General features: G+C 44.5%; 1 protein-coding gene and 1 pseudogene across 1 annotated transcript in view; one reads left to right on the top strand and one right to left on the bottom strand.

The window, feature by feature from the left end:
• ANKRD6 (ankyrin repeat domain 6) overlaps positions 1 to 22937 on the top strand; it is a 189671-nt gene that overhangs the window by 23496 nt on the left and 143238 nt on the right. The window lies entirely within an intron of this gene.
• LOC101531792 (tropomyosin alpha-3 chain-like) overlaps positions 4983 to 22937 on the bottom strand; it is a 39604-nt pseudogene continuing 21649 nt past the window's right edge.

The following is a 22937-nucleotide window of genomic DNA, read 5'->3' as shown; positions in this document are numbered from 1 at the left end:
ATTGATTTGAAAGGCAGAGTGACACATATCTTTGGTTCACTACTTCACTTCCCAAATGGCTGCAATGACCAGGGCTAGCCCAAGGTTAAGCCAGGAGGGCACAGAACGAAATAGCAGAGGTTTGAGCCCTTGTGCTATCCTCAGCTGCTTTCCCCAGTGCGTTACTAAGGAGCTGGACTGGAAGTGGAGCACCTAGTACTCTAATACGGGATGCTGATGTCACAAGTGGTGGCTTACCTACCAATTCCTTTATTTTTTCTTTTGGATTTTTGGCAGTTGCAAGGATTGAAGGGGATTCTGTTCTTAAAATGATAAAACTACTCATTTATATTTCCTTCTGCTGTCTTACAGGTCTTTTTTGTTTAGTTTTGTATATTTCAACATAATGCCAAATGCACATTTTATCTTTGAAGTTATTTTTGTCATTTTAAATGTTATTTCCCCTTCTTTTCATACTTTTTTCTTTTTGATATTTTCAAAAGGAATTCTTTTAATATTAGGTTCTCACCATCACAGCAAATGCTCGGTAGCTACCACACAGGAAACTTATCAGTTCTTGTGGTAATAGGACATTAGTATAAAAAGAATACAGAAATTCAATGCACCTCACAGGCACACTTCTTTTTTTCTTTTTTTTTGTAATTATTTGAAAGGCAGAATTAAGAGAATAGGGAACTCTTGCATCTTTTGGTTTCTTCCCAAATGGCTGCAGTGGCTAGGGGCTGAGCCAGGCTGAAGCCAGGGGCCAGGAGCTTCTTCCTGGTCTCCCATGTGGGTGCAGGCACATGAACATGGATCTGAATAAAAAACTGCAGTGACTAGGACTGGAACCACCACTCCTTGGGATGTCGGCACTGCAGATGACATCTTAACCTATTATGCCATGGTGCTGGCCCCGATAGCTACAATTCTAGCAATATAATACTGCCCTCCCCCCTTCTTTCTCCCTTCTTTCCATTATTTATTTAAATAGCCTTATTTATTTTTATTGGAAAGATTTTACAGAGGAGAGACAGAGAAAGATTTTCCACCCACTGATTCACTCCCCAAGTGGCTATAACAACTGGAACCAGGAGTGTCTCCGGGTCTCCCACGCAGGTGCAGAATCCCAAGGTTGTGGGCCACCCTCTACTGCTTTCCCAGGCCACAAGCAGGGAGCTGGGTGGGAAGTGGAGCTGCCGGGACACAAACCGGTGCCCATATGGGATCCTGGTATATGTGAGACAAGGACTTTAACCAGTAAGCTAGCACATAGGGTCCCTTTCTTTCCTGTTTTAAGATTTAGAATAACCTATTTTAATTTACATCATAACAAAGGCTTAATGTTCCACTAAACAATGAGCTCAACAGGTAAAAAGTAAAAGATCCATAGTTTGCAAAAATATAGGCAAGAGCTTTTAACAATAATCAAATGACTAGAGTTTTATTTCACTCAAATACAGATATTTTAAAATAATCAGATATAAAGCTACAATAGTATATCATATTAACTATGACAAAAATTGGGCCCAATGCAATACTCTAGTGGCTAAATTCTCACCTTGCATATACCAGGATCCCGTTTTGGCAATGGTGCATATCCCAGCTATTCCACTTCCCTTCCAGCTCCCTGCTTGTGGCCTGGGAAAGCAGTAGAGAAAGGCCCAGGGGCTTGGGAGCCTGCACCCTGCTTGGGAAACTCAGAAGCTCCTGGCTCCTGGCTTCAGATCGGCTTAGCTCCAGCCATTGTGGCCGATTGTGGAGTGAATCGGCAGATGGAAGACTTTTCTCTCTGTATCTCCTTCTCTATATAAATCTGAGTTTCCAATAAAATCTTAGAAAATGAGAAGGGGGCCTGGTGCCGTGGCCTAGTAGCCTTGAATGCACTGGGATCCCATATGAGCTCTGGTTCTAATCCCAGAGCCCCACTTCCCATTCCAGCTCTCTGTGGTCTGGGAAAGCAGTCAAGGACAGCCCAAAGCCTTGGGACCCTGCACCCACGTGGGAGACCAGGAAGAGTTCCTGGCTCCTGGCTTTAGATCAGCGTAGCACCAGCCATTGTGGTTACTTGGGGAGTGAATCATCAGACGGAAGATGTTTCTCTCTGTCTCTCCTTCTCTCTATATCTGACTTTGCAATAAAAATAAATAAAGAAAAGGAAATATTGATTTCTATTTTTGATCTGGATTATTTGACTTGGTATAATTTCCAGTTGTATCCATTTTGTTGTGGATTTCGGAATTTCATTCTTTTTATGGCTGAGTAGTATTCCATTGTGTATATACCACATTCTCTATCCTTTCGTCAGTTGGTGGGTGTTTCGGTCGATTCCCTATCCTTGCTGTTATGAATTCAGCTGCTGTGACCAGGGGAGTGCAGGGAATTCTTTCATAAGCTGTTTTCATTCCTTCCTCTGTCCTCCAGGAGTGGGGTAGCTGAATCAAGTGGTGGATCTATTTCTGGTTTTCTAAGGAATCTGTACACAGTCTTCCATAATAGTTGCCCTTATTTGCATTCCCATTAACAGTGTTTTAGGGTCCCTTTGCCTCCCCACATTCTTGCCATCATGTCTTTTTTTTCATGATAGCCATTCTGACTCGGCTGAGGGGATACTTCATTGTGCTTTTTATTTGCGTTTTCCTGATGGTTAGTAATTATGAATGTTTGTGTTTATGCCTGTTGGGTATTTACATTTCTTCTTTTTAAAAATTTATTTATTCCCATTACAAAGTCAGATTCAGAGAGGAGGAGAGACAGAGAGGAAGATCCTCCATCTCCCCAAGTGAGCCCAACGGCAGGTGCTGTGCTGATCTGAAGCCAGGATCCATGAACTTCTTCCAGGTCTCCCACGCGATGCAGGGTCCCAAAGCTTTGGGCCGTCCTCGACTGCTTTCCCAGGCCACAAGCAGGGGGCTGGATGGGAAGTGGAGCTGCTGGGATTAGAACCGGCGCCCATAGGGGATCCCGGGGCGTGTTCAAGGTGAGGACTTTAGCTGCTAGGCCACTACGCTGGGCCAGGGTATTTACATTTCTTCCTTTGTAATATGCCTGTTCATTTCCTTTGCCCATTTCTTTGATGGGGTTTTTGTACTGAGTTTCGTGAGCTGCTAATATGTTATGGATAATATATTCTGGATGTTAACTTTTTATTAAATGTACAGTTTGAAGATATTTTCTCTCATTCTGCTGGTGGACTGTTTCCTTTGCAGAAGCTTCTTAGCTTGAGATAATCTTAACTTGTCCATTGTTTTCTTTTATTCCCTGTGCTTATCCAATTTTCCCAACATTATTTGTTAAAGAAACTATCCTTCTCTGGGGATTGATTTTGGCTCATTTGTCAAAGATGAGTTGATTGTGGCTGTGTGTGGATTAATTTCTGAGGTTTCTGTTCTGTTCCTTTGGTCTGCATGTCTATTTGTGCCACTAGCAGGTTGTTCTGATTAACTGCCTGATATTATATTTTGAAATCTGGAATCAAGATGCCTTCAGCTTTGTTTTGTTGTTTAAGATTGCTTTCTCTATCTCTTCTGTTTCTGTATGAATTTTAGCATTGTTTTTTTTTGTTTTTGAGATCTGTGCATTGTCTTTGTGGTATTTTGCTTGGGATTGTATTGAACCTGCAAATTGCTTTGGGTAGTAAGCAAATTTTTGATATTTTAATGCATAAACATGAAAGGTTTTTCCATTTTGTTGTGCCTTCAGTTTTTGATGCTTTGTGTTTTTTTTTTTTTTTTTTTTTTTGGTTGCAGAGATCTCTCACATTCTCGATTAAATTTATTCCAATTTTTTTTTGGAGGGACTGGTTCTTTATTTCAAAAAGACACTTATTGTCAAGATTCAGTATCAAAACAGTTACATATTGGTTTCTCTTTTCTCCCAGTCCGCCCCAGAGAGACCATGCCAAAGGAGAGTACATTGTAAGCCAATAAGCTGCAGGATGTACATGTGACAGACCTCACTCACAGAAACGTCACCAAGAGTAGGGACTGGGTGGGGAAGAAAACTCTGGAAGGGCCAGCACACGGCCACCCCAGTCTGTGGAGAGCTCCCACAGCCAGAAGGGCTGGCCAGGGTCCCCAAGGCCAGAGAAGCAAAGTTTTAAAATTAATATAAAATTTTAAGAGTTTTGTACATAAGCGATTCAAGATTTCTCCAGCACTGACTGATACAAAGCACAATGAGATGGCACTTGTTAGAAACAGCAGCTTCAGACCCAGGGAAGGGTTGGTGATATGAGTTTTCTATGGCAAAAACATAATCTTTTCTTTCAAGCAGGCAGGAAAGCAACAAAGTTGTCCCTTCAACCTAAGCGGCACATGATCTGTTCTGCAAGCTGTTGGAAAGGGACAGAAGTGTGAGAGGGGGAGAGAAAAAACTGGTGTCAGGGGCCTTACCATCTTAATTTGGTCACTTCTGATGAAAAAGGCAAAAAACCAGTTGTCCAAAGATCCCTTGAAGCTGTAAACCTCGACAGCGTAGTTTTATTTGTTTTTGGTCAACTCCTTCTAGAATCGCCTTTCTGGTTTGGCTGATGGTTTGTCCAGAGCAATGAGGTTCCCCACAGGGGAGTCTTCCCTGGGCTTTGTTTGGCTCCTACAAAGGCAGGCCCACCTCTCCCCCACCCCCTCCTCTGTGGAGAGAGCACTAGGCATTCAGCTGCCAAGTCACCTTCACAAATAAGAAAGGGATCTTCCTTTCTGTCTCTCCTCCTCTGTGTATATCTGGCTGTAATAAAATGAATAAATCTTTAAAAAAAAAAAAAAGGGGGATTCAACTGCTGCCTCAGTGTGGAATCACTTGGAATGTTTTACAAAACAGTTGCTACAACAACCAAAAAGGTCACTACAAAATGTGTACATCACAACATGCTTTTAACGACACTTTGCATTGTGCTCACATTCCCTTAAATGTTGCTCCCAAAAGTGCTCAGCCTCTGGTCCCACAGCAATCTCTGGAAAGAGGTAGCGACAATTTGGTGGCAGAGACGCGGTGGCGGGGGGGGGGGGGGGGGAGGAATTAAGGATGGAGGAGGTGGGTTGGCAAAAAGGAGAAAAAGCAGCCTTCCAGTTAAAGTATCAGCCCTCAGTGTGGAGTCAGCTCTGTGCAGGCTGGCCTCAGGTGGAGTCGGGGTTGGAGGGAGGAGTGGCGGCAGGGCGGGACTAGGGTGCTCTACCTCTCATTCAGGTCAAGCAGAGTCTGGTCCCGCATCCTTCGTGTACAGAGGTGCTCCTCTTTGGTGCATTTCAGTTTATCTTCCGAATCATCAATTGTGTTTTCCAGCTTGACTACTGGTCTCTAAGCAAATTCAGCCCCGTGTCTCTGCCTCCTTGAGCTTATCAGTAAGAATCGTTATTCTTCACATTTGTCTTTTTGAGAATACTTTTCTTTTTTTTTTTTTTTAAAGATTTATTTTATTTTCATTACGAAGTCGGATATACTGAGAGGAGGAGAGATAGAGAGGAAGTGGAGCTGCCGGGATTAGAACCAGCAGCCATATGGGATCAAGGCGAGGACCTTAGCCACTAGGCCACGCCGCCGAGCCCAAGAATACTTTTCTTCAGCAGCACTCAGGCACTCCAGGTTCTGGTCCATCAGTCTGATCTCATCCATCTCTCGGCAACGGGACTCTGCCAGCTCAGCTCGCTCCTCTGTACGTTCCAAGTCTCCTTCGGTAATCACCAACTTACCAGCCACCTCTTCATACTTCCCATCTGCCTCTTCGGCAATGTGCTTGGCTTCTTTGAGTTGGATTTCTTGGGGTTCCATCTTCATCTTTTAAGGCCTGGTTTTCAATAACCTTCATACCTCTCTCACTCTCATCAGCAGCTTTTTCTGCTTCCTCCAACTTCTGCAGGGCAGTAGCCAGGCGCTCCTGAGCGCGGTCCAGCTCCTCTTCCACCAACTGGATCCTCTGGTTCAAGGAGGCTATCTCCGCTTCAGCCTGCACTCGGGCCCGCCTTTTTCCCTCCACTTCCCGCTCAGCATCCTCCCCCTGCTGCTGCAGAGCCTGGATCTTGCGCTTCACCGCCTCGATGGTGGTGATCCGGCCCTGGTGCCCACCCAGCTGCTTCTCGCTCTCCAGCTCCTGCCTCCTCCGCTCGGCGTTGCAGCCCTTCTCCTACTCCAATTTTTTTTTTAAACTGTTGTGAATGGAACTGATCCTGCAAATTCTTAATCAGCCAGAGCGTTGTTGATGTATGAGCATGCTGTTGGTTTTTGTATGTTGATTTTGTATCCTACAAAGTCGCTGAATTCTGTTGTGAATTCCAACAAAAAGACTCTTGGTGGAGTCTTTTGGTTACTTTATTTAAAGAATCATGTCATTTGCAAAGCAAGATAATTTGACTTGCTCTTTTCCAATGTGTTTCCTTTAACTTTTTCTTACCTGATGGCTCTGGCTAAAACTTGCGAAACTATATTAAATAGTAATGGCGAACAAGGGTATCTTTTTCTGGATCCAGAACTTAGTGGAAATGCTTCCAGCTTTTCCCTATTTAACATGAGGTTAACTGTGTGTTTGTCACATATTGCCTTGCTTGTATTGAGGTATCTTTCTATAATGTTTTGGAAGTTTTTGTTTCTGCTTGGTCGTAAAAGGATATTGTATTTGATCAAAAACTTTCTTGGAACCTATTGAAACAGCCATAGGTTTTATTCCTCATTTTGTTGTAATATCTCCTTTTCATCTATGATTTGTCTCTTCTCACTTCTTAAAATTGGGGCAATGATTTTATTTTTGAGAAAAATGAGCTCTTCATTCACTGGTTAATACAGATTTTTTTTTAATTTGTATTTCATTTATTCATTTTGTATTTTTTTCTTACTAATTTGGAGTTTGATTTTTCTTTTCTAGATCTTTGAGATGGCATTGTTAGATAACTTATTTGATATCTTTCCAATATTTGATGTAGGCATGAAAGATTCTTGCTATAAACTTTCCCCTTAACACTGATTTTGCCGTATCTCGTAAGTTTTCAATTTCATTCACTTCAAGAATTTTTTAAAGTTTTCCTCTTAATTCATTCAGGATCATATTATTCAGTCACCATGTGTTTGTGAATTGCTTGAGTATCTTTTGATGTTAATTTCCGGCTTCATTCCATTGTGGTCAGAAAGGATACATGATACGATCCGACTTTCTTCAAGTTTGTTGAGACTTGTTTTATGGCCTACTCTATTATGATCGGTCTTAGAACATTGCGTGCACTGATGCAGCTGTGTATTCTGCAGCTGCAAGTTGAAGTGTTCAGTACATAGTGGGAGGTTCCTTTGGTCCATTGTGTTGTTGCGTTGTTTGCTTAATTTTCCCTTTTCTGATAGATATGTCCATTGATGAATGAGGACTGTTGGACTCCCATTATTGCATGCATCACCCCAGACTACTTTCATTTTCACCCAGTATTCCCTCTGGGTGCATGTCTCTGTGCTCACATTTCCCCTTATTATAATGCAGCAATCGTATTGTTGTAATGACCTCATGTTAATTTTATCACATCCTGAGGTACTTGGGATTTGAGCATATGTTTCTGGGTAGACACAATAGCGATTTTTAAGCCACCTTATTGTTTTAGATAGCTTGTACAACTCCTTAGATTTTGGGGGCATACTATAAATTTTTTTAATTGATAAATCATTTCCCTGCTTTGTAACTTCCGTAACTTAAAGTTTACTCTCTTGTCTGATTTCATTTTACTTTCATCTTTTGAAAGATGTCAGCACTTGTTTGTATTTTTCGACTTAGTCTGGATTTTTGTCACCCCTGAAACCACCATGTCCTGGACCACTAACCACACTCTCTGATGTGGGGAGTTGACATAAGTTCCTGTTGCAAAAAGTAGTAAGTTCCTTAATTGACTGGGATGATATTCTACCAGTCAGACCAGAAAGTCTCCCCAAGAAACTGTTCACCCCATCTGGACAATAAGTAGCTGGACTCTATGCTTGGTATATGTTTGCAAAGAAAGAATCTTGATTGAATTTGAACTGTAATACTGCAACAAGGTGGAGGAATCCACCAGGGGGGGAAGGTTTGGGGAGGGGTGGGGGGATTCCCAGAGCCTATGAAACTGTCACATAATGCAAAATAATTAATAATAATAAAAAAGTAGTAAGTTCCTGTTGGTAACCTAATAAGCAGGTTACTTTGTATGTGGTGACACAAATTAGCAAAAGTTACGAAATCTACTTTGCTGATTTTTTAAAAGGATTTATTTTTATTTTTATGGGAAAGTCAAGTACACAGAGAGGAGGAGGAGAATGTTACCCTGAAAGTGTCACTGTGCCTTTTCATTCCTTTCAAAACCTCCTCTTCTTTGTCATCCTTCTAGGGTTGCCTAGTTTTAAATCTCACCAGAACAATCTGCGCATTAAACGAGAAGCATTGATTCCTCAAATGTAGTAACATCATTTTGTCATATTGCGTACTGCTGATGTAGATGGTTATCATGCACTGTAAGTCCAGCAAGTGGTGAGGCTTCAGCTTAAGAGTCATGAACTTGTGATGCCATATATGGAGAGGCAAGAGGCAGTGCTTATGTGTGGTGCTTCTCCGCATTGCCCACTGTCAGGCTGTGCAGTGCCCTCAGCTTCTTTGTGTCTTTTGTCCCTGCCTCTCTTAAGCTGTCATTAGCTTGAGATAGAGGGGGAAAAATTTAGAAAGTACATTGAGCCATGAATAGGTAACAGCACAATTTTCATAAAAGGAAGTCTGGTATCCATCATTTTTATAATCTTTTTTTCAATCTGAAAAATTGCCTTAGCAGTATTAGTTTGGTGTAAAATGTACCTGGTGTTCATTTCACTTGGGTACAAAATTGCTTGTGATTCAACTCTGGCTCCTTGACAGCTTCCAATGAAGAAGTTGTCAGAAAGCAGCGATCAGAAGATTCTCTATGGAAAACATGAACAGATGCGTGGAAACAGTTTATTTAGAAAACAAACCTTAGGAACCCAAACAGAAGAATGGAACACTTGCCATTTAAGCAAACATATCACAGCCTTGTACACATGGCTCTCATTCCATGAGTATTTTAAAAGTGAGAGATGTCATTGGGGCTGGTGCAAGTCCCGGCTGCTCCAGTTCTGGTCAAGCTCCTTAAGATGGCCTAAGTGCTTGGGCTCCTGCACCTATACTGGGAGAGCCAGAAGAAGCTCCTGGCTTCAGACTGACCCCCCCCAGTTTTACAGCCATTTAGGTAGTGAGCCAGGAGCTGAAATATGTCTCTCATTTTCCGCTCTCCCTTTTTATTGCAGTACCTCTGCTTTCCGAATAAAGACAATCTAAACAACAACAAGAAAAAACAATTGTCATTGTGCAACTTTTGTTTTTCTTTTAGCTCCCAGATTCACAATCTAACTCTTGCTCATTTCACTTGCATCTCTATGTAAGCATTTGTACTAACATGCATGCGACTGGGACAAGCAGAGTTGTATCAACACTGTTTCTGGTCACTTGCCAAAAAGAAAGGCATCAAAGGACATTGGAAAACCAGTGTCACATCATAACTGGCATGTGTTTTTAATTCAGTAGTTAGTCTCTCTCCACAGCCTTTAAAACAAACTGTCCCTTGCATAGCACCCTGTTACAGTGACCAGCCTAGTCCCCAGAAGATGAGTTGATTGTTCTTGTTACTTTTATGTTTGTGCACATGTAGAACAGATTCTGAGCTGTGGATATGCTCAAAGAGAGCATTTACAGGCTTAATAAACATGGCTGAATTGTCCTCCAGAAAAGGTGATACAGCTGCAAAGAGTACACCAAAATTGACCAAGTTGGATTGAAGTGCTATGAAACTGTTCGTGATGATCCAGATAAGTGTGAAATTCTGAAAGCCATTTCCTTTTTTCTCTTCCTTGCCTCCCTCACTCCCTGAAGGACAGAGCACTGGGCCCAAGAAACATTCGAAACAGTTATAAGCTATTTTGTTTTTTTTGCTGAACAATCTTAATTGTTCACTAAAAAATGCACATCTGGAAGGAATGTATTGAATTATGCATCAAATGCATAGTCTGGTATCGCAAGTGAGCAAGACACTATAGCTTACATCAAATCAGATATTTTACATGGACATGGTGTCTACCTCTTCTCAACACTGAAATTAAATAGGATGAAGTAAAGCTTTTTATTAAATGGCAAACATAAATTGGCACAACAATGAGAGGACTCAACAGTGGTGGCAGATGATGGATTTGACAGGTGGGGAAGTTATGCTTGGAGCAGAGACATAGCTCAGTGTCTGGGGGTTAGCTACACATCATTCCTAAGATCAGAGTGTTACACATGAACTGGGCATTTTTCAAGAGCAGCAAAACATCCTTTCATCGTGTTGGATATGTAGAGTATCTCAATCTAGTGATTCTTGGGCGTAGGACTTCTGGCAAGTATAGACAATCTGATTGATTTAATGACCCTAACTATGGAAGTGTTGCCTCTTTCCTGGCCTGCCTGGCAGTATGGTTGCTGCAGCCCCATTGTCTAGTGTCTTACCAAAAGCCAGTCTGAACCCAAGTAGAGGCAGACCAAGCAGACTGCATGAGAAATGGTTTCTGTTCCCAGTACTGATACTTCAGTGTTTGAGAGTGGCAGATTCCCTTTAGAGATGCCCAGTGTTCTTGGCTGTAGAGTGGCTGCGGTGGAGCTTCCTCCTACCTGGTGTTCTTCCAGGTCACTTCAGCTGAGCTCCAGAAGAAGTGTTAGCATCAGTGTGGGTCCGAGGGTTGCTGGCCAGACCCCCAGAAGGGAGCCTGTCGTGGACATCTGTGGGCAGCTCCTTGGGAAGAGCCTCTTTGAGAGCATTGCTTTTTATTAGCAAAGTTGTCTGTGCTCCCCAAGTTCCCAAGTCCACGTGGATATGGCAGATGTCATACAAAGCAGTTTTAAAATGCTCTGCGTACAGTGCTTTGTGATTATAATCTACTTCAGACATTATGCAACAATTTGCAGCTGTTCTTAGAAAATAACATTTTCATAAATACCTTCAAAACGGACATTTAGGGGATTAGTGTAAGTGAATTAAACTGCTGTGTGTAATGCCAGAATATGATGGAGTAGGTGAAGCTTCTGCCTTTGAGTCCCAGCTGTCCCATCCCCATCCAGCTCTCTGCTAATGTGCTTGGGAAAGCAGCAAAAAATGGTATAAATCTGAGCCTCTGGGTAGATTAGGAAGAAGATTCTAGATCCTGGTTTACACCTGGCCCAGTCCAGAGTATTGTGGCCTTTTGGGAGTGAACTAGCAGATAGAAGATTTCTCCCTCTCTGTTCCACCCTCTCTCCTCCTCCTCTTCATCTCCCTAAGTGATATGAAGAATCTTTAAAAATACATAATTATAATCTTCTGAGTTTTAAGTGCTGTTTATCTTTTTTTTAAAAAAAGATTTATTTTTATTGCAAAGTCAGATATACACAGAGGAGGACAGAGAGGAAGATCTTCCGTCCGTTGATCCCCAAGTGGCTGCAACAGTTGGAGCTGAGTCGATTTGAAGCCAGGAGTCGGTAACTTCCTCCAGGTTTCCCATGCAGGTGCAGGAACCCAAGGCTTTGGGCCATCCTCAACTGCTTTCCCAGGCCACAAGCAGGGAGCTGGATGGGAAGTGGGGCTCTGGGATTAGAACCGGCACCCATATGGGATCCCAGGCATTCAAGGCGAGGACTTAAGCCATTAGGCCATTGGACCAGGCCCAAATGCTGTTTATCTTATTTTTAATTGACACATAATTTATACGGTACAGTGTAATGTTTTGAAAAATACAGGCATTGTTACTCTTGATAAATCACTGGTTTTTTGAAAATTGCTTTCCATCTACATACAGTTGTAATTAATACGTGTTTTATGCATTGTTCCCAAAATTCTCATAAGCTTTTTCTTGTTTCTATGTATCTTTTGCAGTGAGCATTTAAAAGCTGCGTGATGTTGTATTTTGTTATAATACCATGCGTTGTTAATTCAGTTAATGTTGAATATTTAGTGTACAACCAGATACTGAAACTGCATAGTCTTCAATGGTAAGATTTATTGGTCCTGATTACAAAAGTAATACAGATCATTATAGAACATTTGGGAAATGCAAAAAATAGGAATATGCGCGCACGCACACACACACCCATTTTCCTATAGCCTCTGTTTGCACATGTTAACAAAATGTTGATTTGACAGATGGCTCTCCAAACAGATTGTGTAAGCTGTATTCCCACAACATTGTATAGGGGTGCCTATTTTCCTACATGACCATCATCATGGATTTTTGAAGCTCCTTGCATGTGATGAAGCTTAATGTGATCTTATCAAACTCTGTACCCAGAACAGTGACAGAGGACAGTGTGGGATCAAGCAGTTGTCTTGGGACCAGCATTGTGGTGTAAGTGAATTAAACTGCTGTGTGCAATGCCAGTTTATGAGTGCTGGTTATAGTCCTGACTGCTCCATCTGATTCCACACTCTGCTAATTTGTCTGCGAAAGCAACAGAGGATGCCAAGTGTTTATGCCCCACTACCCACAGGGTGTTGTGTGGAGTTCCAGGTTCCTGGTCTTAGCTAGGCCCAGTTCTGGTCATTGTGGCTGTCTGGTGGGCTGATGGAGGGGTAGTGAGCCAATGGACAGAAGATTTTCATTCTCGCTCTCTCTCTGTTGTCTCCTTTGTTCTCTGTAGCTCTTGACTTTCAAATGAAATTGATATCATTTCAAAAGGCAATTTTCTTTTGTTATTTGAAATAGTCTTCCTGTATTTTAAACTTACGTTTTTAAGAATTTAGTTTTGCTTGAAAGAGTTAGATTTTCCATTCTTTGGTTCACTCCCCAAATGGCTGCAATGGCCAGAGCTGGACTGGTAAAACTGGGAGCCAGGAGCTTCTTCTGGGTCTCCCACATGGGTGCAGGGTCCCAAAGATTTGGATCATCCTCCACTGCTTTCCCAGGCCACAGGCAGGGAGCTGGACGGGAAGTGGAATGACTCAAACGACTCCCCACATGGCATGTCAGTGCTGCAGGTAGATGATTTAGCTTACTATGCCACCATGCTGGGCCCAGAAAGGCAATTCTCTTGATTGTTTCATGATACAGGCAGAGAGAAGCTTTCTGGAACTATCCTGCTTCCCTTCATAAGGCGAAAACTGCAGGTGTTTGTCCAGAACCATGTGTGCGTGCACACACATGCATGTACACACACACACACTCACACATACACAAGGCACTCCTTGGGAACTCCCTCCTCTCCTCTGCTTTTGGTTCCTGGACCAGCAGTGAGATTCTGCTCTATCAAGTATTAATGAGATCCAATAGTACATAAGACATTTTGTAAGTGTTCTAAGCCACTCAATTTCTATCAAAACTTTTTTTTTGAAATGGAGGAAGAAAGGAAGATAAATTTAAGGAAATGGTATCCAGTGAGCCAACTTTGTTATTGTCAAACTGCATTAAAAGGGCCATGAATTGATAGTTTTGTCATTTCAGAAATGATGAATGGCATGGACTACTTTTGAGCATTGTAAGCGTGGCCTCATGTCAGTCTCAGCACCTTCTGCATTCATTTGCTGCTTAAATCATATAAACAATTTCATAGTCAATTTGTTCTGAAAACCCCAGAAGTCCCTTGCAAACAGGGGTCTCAAACTAGATGCTATGAAAGTCCCTGAAGCCCAGCTGGCTTCTGTTGGAAGCCCCCAGTCTGGCCTCATCCCCCAGGGCTGTGTCGAAAAGCCTGTGTGTCCACTGCGTGAAGGGAAGCAGTTCTCGCTGTTGGAGCCTCCCTCACTCTCCCAGGCACTGTCTCCCTGGTCAACCTGCTCTTAGCACACTCCAGTAGTTGAGGAGTCGCCTCTTTTTCCTGTACCTACACACCTCCTTCCAGATTGGATGGGATTCTGGGACTTGTCCCCCTGCTCGTTCCCCACTGCTCTGCTCCCTATCTCAGCCCCTTCTCCCCAGTACCGTATTTCAGATAAGGAACCTTCACATTGGTCATGTGTTTCTGGCACTCGCACGTTACACACGACTGTCTTACACTGACTTATAAGCCAAACAAGTCCAGAGCAGACGCATTTGAGCCTAAGAGTGAGAAGCTATCCCTCTTTCTGTGAAATCTTCCCCCTGCCCCCACCACGTGGACTTTTGCCCTGATCCGGGACCTCTTTGGAATTATGATTTTGTCCTGGCTGGGGGGTCTTGTCTCACTGCTCATGTGGTGTTCCTGCAGGACTGGAGAAGCCTGCATGCCGATTGGTGGTGTATTTACCTAGGCTCAGAGCTCTGCAAAGGGTGCAGAGCCCTCTTGGGGAGTTTGCCAAGGGCACACTCGCTGCCAGTGCAGTGAAGGCTCCTTAGAGTAGGGAAAACAAAACCCAGGGCCCTGGCTGCCAGCAGGGCACAGAGGCTGGAGGCTGGGAGGAGTGTCAGTCTAGTCATTGACATGTAAATGCCAGGGGTAGATAGGGGGGCTGCGTGGTGAGGTTGTTCCTCAGCACAGCCTCCCGCCTTCCCAAGGCCCACACAAAGCCCTGCACGCTGAGCCTGTGGGGTTTGCCTTTGTGTGGTAAGCCAGGACAAACTACTGCAGAGGCGACAACGGAGTCCGGTGAGTATCTGCGCAGTTTGGGCTGTGACTGTAGATACGGAAATAACCGCCCCCGCCCCCTCAGCTGTGGGCCAGGGAGCCGACTCCCTTGGAAGGCACTCTTCTGTGTGTTGAATGGGTCCTTTTCAAAGGACAATGAATTCTACCAGATGATTATGAATTTGGATGTATGTAAGGAGAGAGACCGTCTCTTTTGGATACGTGTATGTGCATAGTCAGGAGTAAGATTGGATATCAGGTTCAAAGTACTTTCTGAAATTTCCATTGTATAGTTTTGTTTTTCGCATTTCTCCCTCCTTCTCCCTCCCTGCCTCCCTCCCTGCCTTCCTCTCTCCCTCCCTCCTTCTCCCTCCCTGCCTCCTCTCTCCCTCTCCCTCCCTCCCTCCTTCCCTCATTTCTAGTGTTAGGTTATACATTGCGTACATGGTATAACACATGAAACAGACATCACTATGTACCTTGTAAGGTAGAGAAGCAAAGGAAACACACATTAGAAACATCACATGAATAAAGCACTAAAGAAGTGTTTATTCCTCCTCCGTCTACAGCTTCAGAGGAAAAGCAAATGTAGACGTTGACATTCTACTTCTACCTGGTGACCAATGTGTGCTTATGCCACGCTTGGGCTGACTTTGTTGCAAGTTCTTTAAAAACTAGCACAAAATTCTTAGGCTTCTTATTTATAATTGTGAGTACTGGGTTGACTTAGAGGAAAATTTTGATTTGGGAAAAAATCTGGAATTGGAGGATTTTGAGAAAAGCTATCCCACTTCCTTGAGTACGGACACACATGGTACTTTTTCAAGAAAACCTTTTCTTTAAAAATGCACATTTTCAGATCTAAATCACATCTCTATCTCCATTTTTGTCTTATCTGCAGTACAGATACCTATCATTCACAGTAGGAATTCAGTATATAACGCATCCTTAAGCTTTAATACTCAGACATTTCTTTGCTCTTTTAAAGTAATCCTAACCAAATTCTGTGCCTACATAGAAAAATTTCAGCAGTCTTCCAGTTAGAAGCCCTGAAGCCTATCATTAAGTCTGAAGTCTACTTTTCTTAAGATTTATTTTACTTGAAAGTCAGAGTGAGAGAGTAAGGGAGAGACAGAGAGGAAGATTTCCATCTGCTGGTTCACTCCCCAAATGGTCACGATGGCCAGAGCTAAGCCGATCCAAAATCAGGAGCCTTTAACGAACTGGAATTCCATACAGAATACCAGCATTGTGGGCAGAGGATTAGGTTGTTAAGCCACCACGCCAGTTCTCTGAAGTCTATTCTTCATTAAGTCTGTTGCCCTAATGAGCATCATTGTGGAGGGTTGGCACAGCAAGAATGTGCTGCACATCTGACTGCCCTGGAGGCCTTAGGCACCTTAGTGATGGACTGACTAGGCCAGAGGGTCTCAGGTCCATATACGTGGATTTGTTGAAGCTTAACATCTCAGCTTGTCTATGGAAGCACGAGTGGTGGGGGATCCCGGAATGTTGGGTGTTCTGGGACACCTCTGAAACGCTGCCCTGCGCTATCACCAGGGGCTCCCTTGCCATGTTCTCCTGTGGTCACGCCAGCTGTTTCTCTTGCACGCATCTGCAGACTACTGGAAACATCCCAAATGAGGCGATGCTAATGCCCTTGCTATCTCTAGCTTGCATTTCCTGTCCCACTCGCTGTCAGAGGAAAGCCATCCCTGGGAACACTGAGACATTTAAATGGCAACTCATTCAGAGCTCCATGACCGGGAGATGGGCCTGCTCCAAGAGTGGCAAACTCCTGGCAGTGTTTAAAAGCAGGAGCCAAGCCAGACCTGGGCATCTTGTTGGCTTTGGGTTTCCCTTGAGGTTGGCTTTTCCTCATTGTGGCCACAGGCCTGGCCTTGGAGTGAAAGGGCTTCTACCTGTCATTTCTGTTGAGAAAGGGTCACCTGAGAGGCTTAGGAGCTGCCCTGAAAATCCACCTGCCCTATGATCACAGGCCAGACTGGAGAGAAGCTTCTAGTTCCTCCCTGGCAGGCAGAAAGGGATGTGCACTGGAATAAAGATTTCTGAACTGCCGGAATTCTTAAAAAGCTGTTGTGATTAAGTTACTACTAATTGGGCAGTGAAGTGTTATCTAAGCTGCACAAAAAATCATCTCCTAGGATCTTCTTTTTGTAGCAACGTCAGAGAGTTGACTAACTTAGCCTCACCCGACCTTTGGTGTCAGGATGCACATACATGCAACTTTTTATTTTTATTTTTGTCTTTACTTGAAAGATTTACAGAGAAGGAAGGGGTGACAGAAAGATCTTCAATCCACTGACTCACTGCCCTAAAGGCCACAGTGGCCAGAGTTGAGCCAATTCAAAGCCAGGAGCCAAGAGCTTTCTCTGGGTCTTCCAGTGGGTCCAGGGGCTCAAGATCTTAGGCCTCCTTCTCCGCTCTCCCAAACCAAAAGCAGGAAGCTGGATTGGAAGTGGAACAATCTGAATGCAATCATTGCCCATATGGAATGCCAGCACCGTAAAAAGCAGCTTAGTGTACTGTGCCAAAGTGCTGGCCCAATATACGCAACTCTTTAGCGTAGGACGTTGCTTTCAAATACAAATAGAATTATTTAATTAAAGACGATTCAATTCTATAAAAATCATATGTTGCCAGTCTTTAAAAGCTTTTACAGAAACCATGTTACAGTTTTAGAACCTGTTATTTAAAACAGTGTGAGTTCTAGTTCTTAGGATATTACAATATTATTACATAATTACGATATTATTACACGCAGCTAATTCCCACAACCTGGTTCTTTACCGTGAGCTGAAAACACCAGACACAACGTGAGCTGAAAACACCAGACACAACGAGGTATCTTAGGAGGTTTATTCCAGTGGGGCAGGAACAGGGTGGAGGGGAAGGGGAGGGAGGGAAGGGAGGCCGGAGGAAGAGGGGAGAGCAAAGAAGAAGAGCAAGAGAGAGGAGAAAGAGAGCCGCACCTGGGGGGAGGGGGAGCCTTTTTGTCTGCAAGGTGTAGGGGGTGGGGATTGGGAGGGATTGAGGGCAGGCCCCAGGGGATTGGTGCCTGCAGGTGAATGCCTAGGGATGATTGGTGAGTGGGCGGAGTTGGGGAAGGGGCTGGAAGATTGGGGTGGGATTCTCAGGTGGAATGCCAGTTTACATCTGATTGGTGGATGGCTGGACTGGCGCGAACTTCATGAGCTGTGAGGAAGAAATGGCACCGGGTCCAGGGAGGGATATTGGAATAACTCCTTACAGAACCTACTTTGTTCGCTTTGTGATATCTCATTGCATGCATCTAGGAGGCAGCTGACAGATTTACATGACCTTGGTCTTGGTTCAGGTTGCAACAGCAGAATGCCGCAGTCTGGGTTAACCCATGCAGTGTGTATTTCTCCCAGTTCTGGAGGCAGCAAGATGTGAAATTTGGGTACCAGCCTGGTTGGCATGTGGTGGGACCTTCTTGTTGGTGTGTGGTGGGACCTTCTTGTCGGTCTGTGGTGGCCATCTCTCTGCTGTGTCCTCCCACCTGAGACTCAGGGGAAGCAAGACGTTCCCTCTCTCCCACGCGCACTGATCCCACAGAGAAGGCTCCTCTCTCAGGACTCCCTTCTTTCCCTCAAAGACCCCACCCAAATAACGTCACAGGGACTGGTCGGGTTTCACCCTACACACCATTCCAGAGCACCTGCTGGTGACCCACTGGATCGTAGGGTGGACCTCTCGGACTCGCTCTTCAGCCCTGCCACTACTAAGCTGGCCAGTTGCTTAACAAGCACGTGCCTCTGTTCAGTAAGCTCATCCATAGAGCGAGGAGGCTGCTAATACCAACTGCCTTTGTGGATTTTGAGAAATAAGTAACGGATGTTGAGTACTTAGGTCAGAGCCTTGCATGAAGTTAGCACTCAGTCTCTGTTAGATAGCCAATCTTGTGGGCAGCAGCATGAACAATTTCCTTGCCTGTCCCATGAGCCAACCTGCTGGTATGAGATACTCTTGTAATTAAATCCTTCCTGACATCCAGAATTATTACATCAGGATCATTTCCTGAAAATTAAATTTCTGGGTCAAACAGTAAATAACATTTAGGGCTCCCCCTTCTTCCTTCCTCTCTCCCCCCTCCATCCCTTCCTCCTTCTCTCTGACTTTGAAACTATGTATTAGTCTCTTATAAAATAGAAAAGAATCCAGAACGTAAAATTATCATGACATTCTCAGGTCTCCAGAAGACCCTAGGTCCACACTTGGTAAAGGCTGACTTGGTCGCAGATACTGTCCAGGGTACTGTGGGATAGTTGCTGGCATTCCAAAAGGAAATATAGATTCCATTTTTAAATTATTTCTTTGGAATGATTACTTGGTTCAAACACCATGACTTTTTAGCTTTTCATTGTGATATACAAAAAAGTGACCCCGTACGTATATATACATGTGAATGCATAAAGTACATGTGGTACACATTGGATAATCTGTTCCATTTCCTTCTCGGAACCCTTGAACTTGTGGGCCATGCTCATAGTTGGAAAATCCTGTCCCAAAAGTGGCATTGGGTGAGTGTGGGTTGACTGATAAGCCGTTCCATGGTGCCAGGTTCAGGGCAGACTCTCCATGCCCAGCACATCACTTCTGGTGGGGTCTCGGGGTCAAGGGCTGGGCAGGAAGCGGAGGCAGAGCTCTTTGTGTTGGCTGCCTGGCTACTTGTACTTGAACAGCTTTGCTTTTGAGAAGTTTGGTCCTGTCATGGCTGCCACAGCTGACAGCACTGTGAGAGAGGGAAGGTTTATACAAAGACCATATTTCAGTCTGAGTGCCCCTGAATCATGTCTTTGTCTCTGCTCTAGATGGAACAGAAAGAAGTTGTTCGTTATTAAGGATGCCAGCTGCCTGTGGATTGATATGTCTATAGCCAGAGCTGGGCTCGTTTTCAAGTAGGTAGAAATCTGGCTTCCTGTTCTGAACAGTCCCCAAAAGTTTTTTCCTTAAGATACCTACTCAGTCTCCTGGGTGTAAAAGCTCATGATTAGATGTTTACTGTTTTAAGTTTTGAGTTTTCAAGAATTCCTGATCAACATAAAAATACTGTGAGGAAAGGATACCATGAGGTTGTATCGGGTCCTGTTCACTGGGAATTTGGACGATCTCCGAGAGCAAGGTTCTGCACATTGGGATGGTGCTGTGTGCAGCAGGAGGGTGGAGAGATGGGATGGCTATGGGCAAGAACAGGTGAGACAAGGCCACGGGGCAGTCTGCAGGCCAACAGAAGTCTACCTGATGCACTTTGATGGCCTTAGGAGGTAGTTGAGCCCCTCACATGTTTGTATGAGAATGTTACAGAGACTCTGTGGCTTCCTGAGAACTGGAGCAAGGCTTCTCTTAGTTTTCTGATCATTCAGGTTGGTCCAGAGTACTGTAGCTGGCTGGTCAGCTGCTCTGTTTTCCCAACTTTTGGTTCTCAGAGCATTTAAACCTGAGAAAGACCTTAGCAATCACCTTGATCCATGTTTTGTGAACTGTGGACTATTAAATCAGCTTCCTGGGAATTGCTGACAGGAACTGCTGTCAAGATTCCCCTTTCCCAACGGGCATTGCACAATACACAGATATGCGATCCCTGCAATGGGCAGCAATGTGCGTAGCAGTCCATGTTGGGGGCCTGGTAACAGGTGGAGTCATTCTTCCACTTGACAAATCACAGCGGTTACCAAAGCCCTGTATTGCTTATAGGTTCTGGGGTAACAGGTGCAAGAATGAGTAAGGCATGGGACCCTGCCCTGGAGGTGTTGAGATGGTTGGTGGGGAGATGGGCAGCGACCCAGAGTGTGGTGATGAAGGGACCTCCTGCCCTCCCCCTAAGCCTGGAGAGCAGCTAGCCCCCTGGATGAGCTGTGAGAAGCTCCAGGGTTAGCCTGTGACAGGACAGGAAGCCCCGCTGAAGATTTGGAGAGATCATCCTGGATCATCCGAGAGCCCTAAAGACCATGGCAGGTATCTTTTAAGGAGTGAAGCAGAGAGGGATTTGACACAGAAAAGAGGGAGATTGGGTGACTCTGGGGGCAGAGCCTGCATCACTGCAGGCTCATGTCAGGGAATACTGCAGCCCCAGAAACCGAGAGGGGCAAAGGACAAGATTCCCGCCCATAGCCTCGGGAGGGAGCGCAGCCCTGCCAGCACCTCCTGGTCAGAGCTGTGACCTCCAAAACTGGACAGAGTGATTGCCGCTCTTAGTCACCACACTGTAACCTCAGAATGACTCCAGCCTGATTCCCACAGGCAGGAGGGCGGGTGGGGTTCTTTTAGGACATGTCACCTGGAAGTATTTCCAGGCTGAAGGAAATTGGGGAAAAGGGTAGAAGCAGGAAGGACCCTCTTGACCTGTGCCTACCCTCTTCCCCTGAAGCAGTGCAGACTAGGAGAAAGGGTTTTCTGGCCTTCCCCTGCAGCAAGTCAAGGCACGCTCATGGGAGAGGTGTTCTTCCTCCACCTACAGCAACACTCGTCCCTTGCCTCATCCCTCCAGCTCCTTGCCATTACTCCATCACTTTTCATCCAGTCACACTTCTCCATGGCTATCCACTTCTCCATCCAACCCAACCAAAGAAGCACAAACATAACCTTCACTTTTGAAGGTCCCTTTGTCATGTCAAACTTGAATCCGATAGATGCACATGGGCACTTTTTTCATTTGTCCTTTTGTGGAGACCTCAGCCATGAACCTACAGGTGCATGAAGAGGAGCTCTTCCCCCTGGAGGGAGCACAGGGCTGCGAGACTGGGAAGAGATGTGCAAGGCATCTGCAGAGGCACACCTGATGGGAAAGGGTAGCAGGACAGATGGCTGGAAAGCTCCTGGCTGGCTGCTTGCCCTTACGGAGGCTTGAGTAGTCACTGGTGTGTAAAGGATCATTGGGTGCAGTTGATGATACTGTTGATTAGGGAATGGCTGCTGGTGCTGGTGGCAGACAACAGACTCGCGCTAGGTGAGCTTGCTCCAAGTCTCTGTGTGTAGGTGCATTCTGGGTTCTACCTACTCAAGATGGCCACGTATATGCTACTGCAGGGTTGCTTTAGTCATTCACCACATTTTGCTCTTGAATTTGTACTTTTCACAACTTCTTCCTGAAAAGATGTGTGTTTTCTAACACTTCATTTTCTCGACATGCTCAGCGAATACATAAGCATTCCTTTGAATGTATTTTTAACCCCAGTGAATAAACTAGTATGCCTTAGTGTGAAACCAGTCCGTGCGTCTTCGAGATTCCCGAGTTCAAGTTGAAGAAAAAAGAAATAGGGCATTTGGTACCTTTTTTTTTCTTTAATGAGCTAGAATTAAGTAGTGAGTAGGTATTGTTTTTTTCAGGTTGCGAAATAGTGGGTGAAGATTGTGTGTCTCTTCAGTTGTCCTTTTTTTTTATTGTATTGTTGTTGACAATCTTTACATAGTTAATTGCGGTTAAAAAAAAGGTTCAGGGGGTATAGGGAAGTGGGTAATACTATTATGTCCATATTGTTTCCATCATGTATCTGAGGTAAAGGGGGATATTGAGGGAGAAGCGCCACCTGGTTTCCCGCCCACCCCAAGTCCCGGATGTAGGGCATGCTCTGAGATATTTGCTCAAGTGGTTTTAACAGTTCTCCAGTTATGAATCGCTGCCAGTTTCGCTCGATGAGGTCGTCCACTGATTGATATGGTCCATTATAAAGTCTCCGTTTGCCCCATATTTCGCTGCCAACATATAGCTGAGATTCCAGTTGTCCTTTTAAAATACTTAGTTACTTGATTAATTTGGGAGACAGAGGGCTCCCATCCACTGACTTATGTCCCAAATACCTGCATACAGGAGGCTGGGCCAGGCTGAGACAGAGTCCACAGCATTCAGTCCACATCTCCCATGTGGGCAGATACTTCAGTCATCTGCTGGGTGCACCTGCATGGTGTATGTTTTCGTTAAGCTGGCTTTGCAGTCAGAAGCAGGACTTGAACTCAAGCCGTCCCCAGTGGGACATAGGTATCCCAGCCTGGTGTCTTTTTTTTTTTTTAAGATTTACTTTATTTTATTTTTTATTGGAAAGACAGATACACAGAGAAGGAGATACAGAAAGATCTTCTGTCCACTGGTTCACCCCACCAACTGGCTACAATGGCCATAGCTGAGCCCATCCGAAGTCAGGAGCTTTCTTCTGGTCTCCCACACGAATGCAGGGTCCTAAGGCCTTGGGCTGTCCTCCACTGCTTTTCCAGGCCACAGGCAGGGAGCTGGATAGGAAATGGAGCAGCTGGGACATGAACCAGTACCCATATGGGATCCCGGTGAATGCAAGGCAAGGATTTATCCACTAGGCTATTGCACCAAATCCCTCAGCCATTTTTTAGTCTGCATGACACCCTGTTTATATCTTGT

This window comes from Ochotona princeps, chromosome 1 (assembly GCF_030435755.1).
Source record: "Ochotona princeps isolate mOchPri1 chromosome 1, mOchPri1.hap1, whole genome shotgun sequence".
Classification (NCBI taxonomy): Eukaryota; Metazoa; Chordata; class Mammalia; order Lagomorpha; family Ochotonidae; genus Ochotona; species Ochotona princeps.
Note: the sequence above shows the minus strand (reverse complement) of the source record. Positions and strands in the feature narration are given on the sequence as shown.